Source organism: Magallana gigas, chromosome 2 (genome assembly GCF_963853765.1).
Source record: "Magallana gigas chromosome 2, xbMagGiga1.1, whole genome shotgun sequence".
NCBI lineage: Eukaryota > Metazoa > Mollusca > Bivalvia > Ostreida > Ostreidae > Magallana > Magallana gigas.
In genome coordinates, this window is record NC_088854.1 from 55,679,900 (window position 1) to 55,692,963 (window position 13,064).

Below are 13,064 nucleotides of genomic sequence, written 5' to 3' on the forward strand. Positions count from 1 at the left end.
GGCTCAGTGAGATGACATTGGGTAAGCTTGATCGTTGGAGCCATGCGATATAACCTTGTACATCTATGTACAGTAGGAGTTATCAGGAATGGGATATAGAACAACCAGCACGATGTGATCAAGTCGTCAATGCATCAGGCGTGGCGATGCTTACTTGCTAAACTGAACAAGAATTATATTAAAGCTTAAAAGATATATAGAACCTTTATAATTAATTAGTATGCACCAGTTACACTGTGTCAGATAATTTTACCAGTGCTAAAGGGGCAAGCTTGCACCTGTCTGAAGTGCAGTTTCAAGATCCATGTAATTCACATTTTTCAAATGATAGACGGTTGCCTATAGAGTATATAACCACCTAAACATTAAATGTATCTCACTTTACAGGTTAGATATATATTTACCATCAAAAATTAAAATCATTTAAGAAAATGAAAACTTCTATGGCATATAAAAATCTGCAAAATTTTCAGGACATCTTGCAGGATTTTTAAAACTCTTTGGGGAGTTTTATTTCCTATGGTATTATAGTATTCAATTTTCCTAAAGGATTTTTTTTAATTCTCACAGTCAGATAATTTTCCATGAGGAAATTTTTTTTACCAAATTTGAAAATTCTATAGGATGTTTACCTATATCCTATCGGAATTTAAATTATTTTAAGATATCATCTTAATCACCTTAATGTACATTTGCAGTGGCATTAATATGTACTAAAATCCGTACGTTGCACAATTTAAATTAATACAAGCTTAAACTCTTAATCAGCAATCAATTTTTTGACATTGCTGACACCCAAATTGTTCTTCACAACATAACATGTAAAAATACGAGTATGAATACAAACATGCATGGGGTTTTTTTCACATAGGTTTTACTGAATTTAATTACAAATTGTTACTCGTCTTAGACTTTTCCAGTGTTACATAATCTACAAACGTGCCAGTCAGACAATTCAGATATAATGACCAAGCTCTATCAATAATTTGTTATGTCGAATGAAAATCCCACAAAATTGTGATGAAGACCAGTATCTTCCAGTAGACAACGATCTGCAATCGTATAAAAGTGAGAATTGGTGTCCGTTGCACTTCATTGTTTTTATCATTATGTAACATCTTAACGACACCAATCAGGGTGAATCAAGAAAATCGAAAGAACTTTTCGCAAATGATGGCGTGTACTTTTGAAGGATAGATGATGCAGATGCCGTCAGTTTGTCTTGATAAATTAAAAAAAAACGAACCCAGCCACGATATTGTCATCTGATTAAGGCTCGTCTCTCCTACATTTGATGAACTTTAAATAAATCATAACGTGAACGGGGGTTGAGGAATTTGTATTTTAATGTAGTAGTATTTTGTACGACTTTGAACTTCAATTTTTGTGTGGAGTAAAAACATGGTTGAGTGCCTTGCGATGAACAAGATAGGTTTTTTTTAAATATATAGTGATGTTTGCTTAACATTTTTATTTAAAAAGGCAAACGTCGAAGTGTTGAATTTCTGATCAATAATTCCATGGAAATGTCCCGGTATTTTTTTCTTGCTGAAATTGTACAAAGCTTCTATGTTTTTTTTAATGTTATGCACTGCAAATCTCATTAAATTATTATTTTTTACAGAAAGTACATGAACTGAAATCAATACATGTTCGTTTTATTTTCAATGACGTTAATACATATATACTCTAAGCTCTTTCATTACAATAAAGTACCATAAATAGGTTTTATGACTAGCCTCTTTAATCAGATAAAAATAAAGAGAGCTAATTCATAATTTGTTGTGTCCAATTAGATAAAATTACCGTTGTTATTACAACAATAGTGACGTAAGCTAGTGAATTTAGTATTCCGTACTGAAACTTCTGGTAATAGAATAATCAGTTTTTCAAAATCCTGTTGAAGGAGGGAGGGCTGCACGTTTTGCACGCTTTTTAGTATTACCCCTATTTCTATATCATTCCTCTTATACGTTTTCCAACGCGAGAATAAAACAGTAATTTGATTAGAATTGCTGATTTTATCCTGAACTCGTCGGTTCAGATTCTTTTCTATGCGTGCGTCTATAACGGAAACTTGTTCAATCAAATGATGGAAACTGATTACAGCTGAAATACACAAAATACATGCTATTAATTAAAAAATTTGCATCCTTACTGTTGTTATCTCATATTTTCCATATATTTTCATTTGATACTCATCAGGAACCACCTCGCACCTAACGACTGCGTGAAAATATTACGCTGCTCAAATTAACGCTCACTGAATTTAGACTCGCCTCGTTATATACATGTAGCTAAATTGAAAATACTATATATACATATCCATCATTCTATCAAATGCATTTGTTTTACTGACTTATTTTTCTAAAATTTCCTCGGACATAATTTAGAAATATTAATTGGAACACCAATATTGTGGTTTATATAGTATTTGTTTTACTCCCATGATCTCTAATAAAATTCAGAGGCTGAATTACGTGGACTTTGCTCCCGTGAACAACATTTAAACTTTATAGGGGACTCCCTGCATCCCCAAGACAGTTTGCTTCTGATCATGAAAAACCCCTGCCCCAGCTAGAAAAGTGCAGTTTTGAAAACTGCAGTACTCTGCTTGAATGATACATTATATGTCTTCGATCAAATGAAACACATGCATACTTTTGACATCGTTCCCAAACAAATGTACGTACAATACAGTTATCCATTGTTTTATGTAACGCCATTAGTGAGCCTGCTAGTTCAGACTAATTCTGTAAACAATAAATAAACTTTAATACTTTTACAAACATAAACTAATTACTCCCCTAGGCGAAGTCGCAAATTCCACCAAAACTTATTGCACGAAACTGCACGATATCATATCTTGCGAGACATTGGAAATGATTCATGTATTATGCGTTACAATAACAAGCTGCATTGTGAAGACATCTTTAATCGGCTCGTAATTGACAGAGAAACATTTTGGAAAATCTTTACTACCCATCCGCAGAAAGCCACCAATCATCATTCAAATCACCAAATCAATTTTAAATAAAATATATTGTGTCTAGGATTGCTGAAAAAGAAAATAAGAATGGTCTGTCATAACTGACCTTTAGCCACCCTTACCTCTTAGCCTGGCCATCATTAGACCTATTTCAAAATATGGTCAGCCATTGCTTCTTTCAAACTGACCTGTTTATATCAATATGTTTATATTAATTGCCTTGTTTGTCTATGAGCTTTATAGATGTTGACTATTAAGCAATAAAATATTAATGACTGAAAGAGATGGACCGCCGGTCAATAGACTGCGATCTATTGGACCGGCAACGTATTTTTAAAAAAGCGAAAGATTAAAAGATAACTTTATTATGTTTATTTTACTATTGTTCTTAAAATTTATCTTCATGGTATGAAAACCTTCTGCAATTTATAATTGTAAACACAAAATACTAGACACAGAATTAGGTAATAAAACAATTATTTAATGCCTGAACAGTCAATAGACCCGAATTTTTGTCCCTTGGTGCATGGAACAGCTCAGTATGATCTATTGCCCTCGGCCGTTGGCCTCGGGCAATAGATCATACTGAGCCGTTGGCCTCGGGCAATAGATCATACTGAGCTGTTCCCTGCACCAAGGGAAAAATATTTGGGTCTATCGACTGCCCAAGCATCAAATAATTGTATAATGTGATAGTACATGTATAAAGTTTAAAAATCCTAAAAATTAACCAAAAATTTAAATTCAAGTATCTTTTAACGTCTTTTGATATGGTATCGGATAGATTTACCCCAAAATACCATTGTTGAACATTTCAAAACTTCAAACCCTTTTCTTTGCCCAAACAGGAACGTTAAATAAATTTAAAAAAAAAAAAACAGGTACACAAATGAAAAAAGAACAATAAACCTAGATTTATTTTTTTTGTTTAGGTTCCACTAAGAAATTTTATAATGTCTAACTCGACACAGAATTTAGGAAACGAAAAGGCGTTCTCATGTCGAGAACTATTGTTAAAACTAAGTACAAAACCTGTAAAAGGATCTGGAAAAGGAGAGTGTTGTGTCTAATATTAAAGACCAGTAATTACTTAACTACTTAGTAAATTACTTGGCTTTATATCAAGCCTCCAATGACAATGACAATTTCTTTATTCTCTGAACTGCATAAATTACAGTGTTGAGAAAAATCACAAAAAATTTTTTGAACAATAATACATATAATACATACATTGCATGCATTGGAGTGACAATACAAAAGTGAAAAAAAAATGAAAAAGGGAAAAAAGTATGATAAACAATTAACCTAGAGAGCTAACTCTCTCAATTATAACTTTAATGAATTTACACAGATTAATCAACAATTTTTTATTAGTAGTATTAAAGAGTTGTTGAAATTTGTAAACATTTGGTTGTGTGTAGAAGTATGAAGGTATGTATAAAAATCTCTTATCTTTAATTGTTACATCTGTACAATGAAATAAATAATGAAATTCATCTCCTATCTCAATACAGTTACATATGGTACATATACGGTTTTCACGAGGTATATCATACCATCTACCTCGTTCTATAGGCAATTTAGCATTACTTGTTCTAAACATACAAAAAGATTTCTGATATTTGTATGGCAGATCTAATAAGTATTTTTCCAAAGATAATGTAGTTTTAAAAATTCTATAGTTAATACCTTTTGATGAATTATACATTTCACTATTCCATGACTGCTTGAATTGGTCTAGAAGTATATGAAAAACTGTTTTCTTAAGCCACTGGATATTTACATTTTGTTGATACAAAATAATAGATAGACCACAATCATTCAATATTTTAACAATAAATTTAAACCAGGGTCTGTTCATTTTACCCATTGCATATTGTAGTTTTGACGCAACTTTATTATTTTGTGAAAAGACAAGTTTACTCCAAAATGCTAGCATGCGGACTTTAACATTAATTATTAGTGGGTATCGTCCAAGTTCCCCATAAACCATATAATTTCAAGCGTCTTATCGAGCCAGGCGTTTTCTAGTTTTGATTGGTCAACTGCTATTTCCGCTTTCTTGGAAGTAGAGTGAACCGAGAGTGGTTAGTCAAGTTGATGGTTCATATATAAGTACACATGGTACATTTTTTAACAATCACTGTGCAAGTCGAACACGCGCGCCCTGTAGAGTTTTCCCATAATTCTTTGCTATCAGCTCAGCCGACCGTTACAATAGTTACTACATGTAGTTCATACCCGGCAGAGATGTCTAGCTAGAAAGATGCATACATGTATGTGAAGAGGCAGTTAAAAGAAGCCTGCGTCGCATATTTCTTTGCAAAGTTTCGAAAAGAACACGGAAAGAGGGTCGTTTGTCGTATTGTTGCGGTGGAGATTTGGATGGCGATGATGATGAAGAAGACGTCGATGACGATGATTTCAATGATGAAGCAGACGATGATGGTGATGATGGTGATGTTTATGATGTGGAAGATATAATGGTGAAGTAGACGATGATTATGATTATGATAATGATGACGACGACGACGAAGATTATCTGGATGACGATGATATTGATGATGATGATCGTGTTGGTTTAATTAACAGATTACATCCATATCTAGGTCCGGGACTACAGTCCCGGTGTAGGACAATAATCTGTTAAGTTATTTAGTGGCAGTGTAGAGGTGTTTTTGATATATAGTAATTTTTTCATATATTTTTTTATGTAGATTTTTATATATTTTTATGGGTGCGTGAGAGGTTTGCGAGTGTGTGTGTTTTGTGTGATTTTTAATCATCTATCTTTTCTTCTCTTTTTCTTCTTTAGTAAATAAATTATTTCTGTTTCACATGAAGATTTCTTGCTATATGGAGTGTTGCCACTCATCCTGTTACACATATACGTGTATATTGACACTTCTTTCTCAGTTCAAGAGAGAAGTTTAGAATTTTAACACAATTCACTTTTTGTATAATTTGACTTGGTTTGACGTCATTTGATCAATTTTGCAGAGGAAGATATTTTGTGATATCCCAATTAAAATTTACCATGCCCTTTGTTTTCCAATGTGATGATAATGATTTCCCAAAATACTTCTTGACTGTAGCACGTTAACACATAATATTCGTGTGTCTTGCGGGACAAAATTTGACAGAAATTGATTTTTTTTACTTGCAAAATTGATGAGGGATTAACAATCATTGACAATTCTCTTAGGTAATGGTAAATGAACCCTAAAAGACACCATAGGCTGAGGTTTCTAAAATTATAGTTATAGTAGACGTAGTTAGGCTGAGTTGGTTTTTATTTAACATATCAGTTTCCCAAATGAAATTTACTATTGTTTCATCAAGATTCAATGTTTTATCTTAATTGAGTCTTTTGGCAAAATTAATGGGCTTTTTGCAGAATGGTTGATTTGACACTTTGCTAGCACGATACTACATAATTACATCAATTTTTTGAAGTTCAAGAAAATCTAATACCGAGAGAATAATCCGCTTAATCCACTATTGGTTTGGTGATTTTGTAAACCATGACAATTTTATTCCCCTCACATTATATGTCTTTTATCCTACCTAAAAAAAAAAAAAAAAAAACCCGGCATATTTTCATTAATAACCTAACATTGAAACGCGTTATCCCAAAGGGAAGGCTTTTTGTGCATTTAGTTTTAGATTGGACAATATATGTCAGAACATATAGATTAAAAATAGTAGATCAAATAAAGTGCATGATTTATTATGTATCGGATTATCATGATAAAGCGATTAAACTAATCAACACACAGTGATTGACAGTTTTATCAAGGAGATTACTGAAATTGCTGATAGTCTAGACCGATTTAGTCGAAAAAAAAACTTTTAACGGCAAATAATTATTATTTGGTCCAGCATGGTTTTTAAACATAATTTAAGTGTGCTGATTCCAAAAAAATATGCTGGCCTTCATGAAAATGGCGTTAAGTAGCTCAAAATGGCGGACAACCAAATTTTATATTTTTTTCTTAAAGTCTTTTTATTATTGACAAACAATAATGAAATGATCCAGCCTTGAGTTTAGTATGTTATCATATCTAAAGTGTGTTCACTTTGAAAAAAATTGCTGGCCTTCCCCAAAAAGCGTTAATTAGATCAACATGGCGATTCAAAATGGCAGATACCTAGATTTTATAATTTTTTTCCTAAAAAATTTAAACTAGGGTAAACGCATAAAAAACAATAATAATTCAGTCCAACAAAGTTATTTTTGCATATTAATTAAGGCGTGCTTAGTCGGAAATATATGCTTGCTATGACAAAAATGGCGCTAATTAGGTCAAACTGGTCGACAGGCAAATTCTATAATTCTCTTAAGTCTTAAAAATTGAGGTAACAAACGATTATAAATTGGTTCAGCACAGCATTTTAGTTAAAAAGGATGGACAGCCAGATTTCATCATTTTTCATCTCACAGTCTCAAAAATAACAATACAAAATCACAAATTGGTCTAGCAAACATATTAATCATAATTAGGTTGTGCCAAGTTTGATGAAATGTGTTGGTGTTCATGAAAATGACGTTAATTTTATTATCCAATCTCGGCTTGGCATGGTAATATAGGCATGCTTATAAATGCCTGTCTCCCTACTATTACCATGGTGTGTTTGTTTCATAAGCAACGTAAGGCAAATCCTAAATTGGGACATATTCCCGGGCTTTGATTTTAGGAAGAAAGCAAATTAAACCGTGTCAGTGGGCAATGTTTTAAATTATCCATAAAACTGAAGAACTTCTCAACTCTTTGATTTTCTGGTCAGTTAGTTCCCCTTTTCATACTTGTTTCTATTCACTTATTATGACGATTTTCTCGATATGCTGCAGAAATAAGAAGTTGTGTCACACCATATCAGTGAATGAAATGAACAAAGTGCTAATTCAAAGCTCTATAAAAGGGGAACATTTTCTCTTCAACAACATTGACACGGATGTTTATCGGCTTTACAGAGGTTCATACATCCATCAGCAAACTTTGTTTTGAGGATATGTTGCAAATTAACACTGGCATGGTCTAGCATAAAAAAGCCTCAACTTTTCTTCTGAATATGGACACGCATTGCTATACTTTCCTCTGCACATTTGGCCAAACACATGTTAACAATTTTGCAAGAGGTTCTTTTATCTTTAACGAAGACATAGACAGCTTGATTCCTTATACAATATATAAATTGCCCCTAGTAATGTTAACAAGAGTAAAATTCTTTTGGGTTGCCCAAAACAAATTGTGCATACTTATTACTATATATAAAGCTGGACGATATGTTGATCTCGGCTCATTTTGAATCACGAGCTTTTCCAGTGCATATAATGATATATGAGTTAGATTTATTTGCTGGAAAGGTATTTAAGGAAGAGACAGACATATACTAGAATAGTTCTTCATGTCGTACACTGTTCCTAAGTACCTGATTGTATCTCCGTAATCATATAAGCTTTTGACATCGATGTCTTTAAAGCCTAAAAACACCAGTTTTATAGTGCAGAAATATTTCGCCTCTCTCAAACTTTGCTTTGTAAGCATTTGTTGTATTTCACGAACTTGCAGGTAGAAGAAATCGGTACATAAAGTATAATTTAAAAAACCCCAGAACGGTATAGGAACAAGACGGATATTGAAAAGCATGAACACGGAATGTTTAATTAAGATACCGGTATACGCATTAATGAGACAAAACGGAAAATATTAACAATTTTTAGTAAAATATGGAACTGTTCTTTTTCTTCGTTAAAGTGTTCCAATCTAATTTTTTATGTGCATATTTGTATAATGTAATACTTACAGGTTTCATCCCTGTAAACGGAATTAAAAGAGAATTATGAATTCTGGTTGTCGGCCATTTTGAAACGCCATTTTGACCCAAATAACGCCATTTTTGTAAAAGTAAGCATATTTTGCCAAACTCAGTATACCCTAATTATGAATAAAACCTTTTTGTTGGATTGGACTATAATTGTCTTAATGCTTTGTTTCTTGTTAAAAAAAACTTAAATAGAAAGTGTAGGCCATTTTAAATCGCCATTTTGACCTATTTTAAATTTCCGTCACAGCTAGCATATTTCTTAAGACTCAGCATGTCTTAGTTATATTGATAAACTTTGCTGGACCAAATTAAATTTGTTGGTCTCATGCTTTTTTCCGTTTTAAGAAATTTTAAAGAAAAAAATATGAAATCTGGCTGTCCACCATTTTGACATTAAAAAGCATCGCTTTAGTGGAAACCAGCATGATTCCTCAGACTGAGCACGTCTTATTTATGATTTGAAAATTTATTAAAATAATTATAATTGTTTGTTTCTCGCTTTTTCACCAGTAAAGAAACCAAAGGGAAAAAATATAAAATCTGGATGTCCACCGTTATGAATCGCCATTTTTTTAAAGATAATTTACGACATTTTCTTGAAAATGGCATATTATTCCTGACTATCCACACCTAAGTTATGATTAAAAACTTAGCTGGTCTGAATACTCATTGTTTGTCTCTCGCTTTATGTCCATTTCAGAAATATAAGACGAATTAACAAAATTTTGTTATCCGCCATTTTAAATCGCCACTTTGACCTAATTAACCACATTTGTGGAAAGCCTGCATAATTTGTAAGACTAAGCACACATTGGATATGTTTCATGTCTCATTCATTTTCTATGTTGAATCAGCTGTTTGTGTACCATGTGACCTTTATGTGTACTGATGTGTATGACGTCACGTTTTCTGTGTTCTTGAATAAATGTTAGAAATAGACACACGTGTTTTCTTGATGCTCGTTTAAACATGGTGTCAGAAGCGGCTCTTCAGTGAAATAAAACCCGCAGTTACTATCTCAGAGCTAGCGAAAACGTAATCATGCCTCTGTTCAACCCCCTGAAAGTTTTAACTTCAGCAACCCAACGGAATGGCTTGACTGGAGGGAACGATTTTCGCGCTTCAGAATGGCGTCGAAATTGTACAAGGACAACCCAGAGGTCAAGATCAGCGCCCTCATCTACGCAATGGGTAAGGAGGCTGAACACATTTTTCAGTCCTTCCAATTTGCTGATGAAGAGGATAAAAAAAAAATTAGAAAAAGTATTTGAGAAATTTGACGAGTACTTCCTTCCAAAGAGAAATACTATTCACGAGCGAGCCAGATTTCATCAGCGTGAACAACAACCTGGTGAGTCAGTAGAAACTTTTGTTAGAACTCTCCACGAAATTTCTGAACATTGTGACATTCCTGACAAGAAAGAGCAAATTCGAGATAGATTGGGGATTGGTATTTTAGACAAAGAACTTTCAGAAAACTTACAGCTCAGATCAGATCTGACACTCGAGAAAGCAGTCGAAACTGCACGGCAATCATAAATGGTGAAATTACAGATCAAGGACCAGAGTGTGTCGGCTACAAACGTGGAGGCAGTTCGCAAGCACAGCGCTACAGGCCAGAGTCCGCAGAGCAATAACAGCCGAGGCAGAGGTCGAGGTCCTGGACACAGATACACACAGAGCCGTGGCAGAGGTAACCATCACAGGAGACAAGGTCAAGGGAAATGCAACAAGTGTAACCTACACCATGTAAGGGACAATTGTTTTGCTAGAGGCAAACAGTACAGACGGTGTCACCAATATGATCACTTTGCCGTGTGTTGTAACCAGAACAGCATAGCAGAAATAGTACAATCCGAGCCGGAAGAACCATATGAGGAAACAGGATTTCTTGGATCTGTCACAACCTTTAATGACGATGAAGCAGTGTGGAAAATAAATCTGAAAATCTGTGGAAAAACTGTAACATTTAAGATCGACTCAGGAGCGGACACCTCAGTTATGGGTGAACCAACTTACCATGCACTCCAAAACCGACCAAAACTGGAATCTGCAAACACAGCTTTATTCGGACCAGGAGGACGTATCAACTGTCTTGGAGTATTTACAGCTGAGACCAGCTGCAACGGCAAACACTTTGTATTTCCAATCCATGTTATCAAAGGAACAAGTAATCTGTTAGGACGATCAGCTTTGGATTAATTCAGAAAATTGACAGTATTGAACCAAGTTTGTTTGGAAGTTTTGGACTTGTAAAGTGTCAGCCTGTCAGAATCACACTAACTGAAGGTGCAAAGCCATACTGTCTAACCACTGCTCGTCGTATTGCATTCCCACTGATGCCAAAGGTAGAAGCGGAATTGAACAGATTAGAGAAGGAGGGCATCATCGAAAAAGTGGAGAAACCAACGGATTGGTGTGCTCCTATGGTGCCAGCGTTAAAGAAGAACGGAAATGTGAGGATTTGTGTAGATCTCAAGAAGCTTAATGAAGCCGTGAAAAGAGAACATTTCATGCTTCCAAATCTTGATGATATTTCTCCGAGATTAGTAGGATCAACGTTGTTTTCCAAACTCGACGCATCAAGTGGATTTTATCAGATTCCTTTGCATCCAGACAGCTGCGAATTGACAACATTCATAACCCCGATGGGACGTTACTGCTTTAGACGAGTACCATTTGGAATTACATCCGCCCCAGAAATCTTCCAGCGCAAGATGACTGATTTACTGCGTGGAATTGAGGGAGTGGAAGTTATCATTGACGACATCCTGATTCACAGGAAAACACGCAAGGAACATGACAGGAGGCTTGACACAGTGTTGCGCAGAATTCAGGATTCAGGACTGAAATTGAACCGGGAAAAATGTGAATTCCATAAGATTGAGATAGAATACTTTGGACACAACATTTCATCTGAAGGTATCCAACCAAGTAGCAGCCGAGTTGATGTCATTAGACAGATTGAAACTCCGACCAACCTTACCGAACTACGCAGATTCATTGGTATGGTGAACTACCTAGGACGATTCATTCCTGATTTAGCCTCAGTAATCAGCCCAATGACAGACCTACTGAAATCTGGAAACGCCTGGTTGTGGGACCAAGCTCAAGCTAATGCATTCGTCGTGTTAAGGAATTACTTACCTGTGCTCCAGTGTTGACTTTCAATGATCCACAGAAGCCTATTGTCGTTGGTGCAGATGCTAGTAGCTATGGCTTAGGGGCAGCACTATTTCAGATGGAAGGAGACAAATACAAGCCAGTGGCATATTGTTCACGTAAACTAACTAACACTGAACTAAAGTATGCGCAAATTGAGAAAGAATGCCTTGCGTCGCTTTGGGCTTGTGAAAAATTCTCGCGCTATGTGGTAGGACTGAAATCATTTAAGCTGCTCACAGATCACAAACCCCTCGTCCCTTCGATTAATACTCAAGACTTGGATAAAGCACCATTACGTTGTCAGCGTATGCTTATGCGACTACGGGGATACAGCTTACATGCAGAACACGTTCCAGAAAAACACCTTATTGTTCCGGACACACTTTCAAGAAGTCCGATAGGAAGACCAAACCAGAGTGATACCTTTGCGGAGGAAGTCCAGTGTTATGTTGATTCGCTAGAGAACTCAAGACCATTGACCGACAAGCTCTTAGAGCAAATACAGAAAGCCACAGGAGAAGACAGCATCCTACAAGAGGCCATCAACCATACTCGAAACGGATGGCCAACACACCTGAAATCCATTTACAGAAGTGAATTGCAGGACTACTTTGCAATACGCAGTGCCCTGTCAGAGTCGAGAGGACTACTCTTGAACAGAAATCGTATTGTAATACCCGAGACACTTAGAAACAAAATTCTGAGGAATATACATGAGGGACACCTTGGACTTACAAAATGTAGAGCACGAGCTCAGGATTCAGCTTGGTGGCCTGGTATCTAACAGGACATTCGCAATTTCGTTAATTCTTGCGAATTTTGTCAAACACACCGTCAATCGCAACATAAAGAACCATTGAAGTATACTCCATTACCTAGTCGAACATGGCAAAAAGTCGCTGCAGACCTTTGTGAGTTGAACGGAAAACACTTTATAGTTGTCATTGACTATTTTTCCAGATTCATTGAAATAGCTTTCCTACAGTCTATCACAAGTGCACATGTTATTGGGAAAATGAAGAATATATTTGCTCGATGGGGAATACCAGAAGAGTTGGTATCTGATAACGGTACCCAATTT